This window comes from Schistocerca gregaria, chromosome 3 (genome assembly GCF_023897955.1).
Source record: "Schistocerca gregaria isolate iqSchGreg1 chromosome 3, iqSchGreg1.2, whole genome shotgun sequence".
Lineage (NCBI taxonomy): Eukaryota > Metazoa > Arthropoda > Insecta > Orthoptera > Acrididae > Schistocerca > Schistocerca gregaria.
Window position 1 is genome coordinate 583,903,156 of NC_064922.1, and position 1,311 is coordinate 583,904,466.

Here is a 1,311-nt window from a genome sequence, read left to right on the forward strand (position 1 = left end):
TACAAACCACCTGCGAGAACCGCTGGGGGCGACAGAGCAGCAGACGGCGTCGCGACGCCGAGTGCCGGGCGGCGGCGCATCCTCAACGCACACAGTCCGCAATCGGACCAGCACACTGCAGATGTCCACCGCGCTTCGCACCGGGCTCGGCAGAACCCACTTTGGCCGCCTGGCGCCGCGCGCAGGGTGCGCCGGCGCATAGCTGGGACGCCAGCCGGGCCCGTCGGCCGGCGCTCCTGCCACTAGGCGCCCCCCACCAGCCGGCTGTAGTGCGTGCGCTCACGCAGCGCGCGGCCAGCACGCCGGGCGGCCCCCCCTCACCGGCTGGGGACTGTCCCACCAAGCCACAGCCTCGTATCGCTTCATACCCACATGGCCAACTCAGGTTCGGGGGCATGGCGGGTACCGCCGAAACAACCGGTTCATAGATGTACCGATCGTCGCTATCACCGATGCACCTGCAGCGCGAACAACCGCTCAACAACTGATTTCCAGTTCATTTGCGGATCTTTGGCAGCAAACGTATACGTCAATCTACATTTGCGAAATCTACGATTCTGGCATGCCTGCATGTTATGTGTCACGACACGCTACATCAGCCCACATACACACTGCGGCATGTACACGAGAGAACACGTGGAAGATGGTCCGCGCACGTGTGCAATGTCCCTTGCGCGGTCGACTGTCAACCGGCCTCTGTAGCATGTCGCAGATGTGGAACGCGGTCCACCGTGCTATCATGTTGTGTGGGGCAATACGATTAAATAGGAAAACCCTCGTCGCTACATCAACAGACGGCTCACGCTGATTCCCGGCAGAGGGAGGAGGGGGGGGGGCCAACATGCAATACTTTCGTCCGTACCTACCTACCACATGTCTGTACGGCGTACAACAGTGCAATCTCGCTGTAATGGGGAGACGAGACAAGTAGCATCGTGCACAACATATGGCCCTTATGATTCGCCATTGTAGGGCGCAGCCGGTGTACGGTCAAGCATGTGCCACATTATGTCACTCAGTACGTAACGACGGATGATCAGTGTGGGTTACGCGTACATCAGCGGACAGTCCACACAGGCCGTACCACAACGTACACTGACTGCATCGACAACCGAATGCAACTGAACAGCTGCAAGGCTCATTTCACAAACAAACGCCTGACCGACCAGCTTGGAAGGGCAGGAGGGGAGGGCGATATTCGTTCTATAGCGGTACACCCTTCCAGTGGTTAGCGGGACTGTGTAGAAAGTACGCAACACTCGAAAGACATTTATGTGAGGGTACGCACCATGGCATCGAGAAATACACATG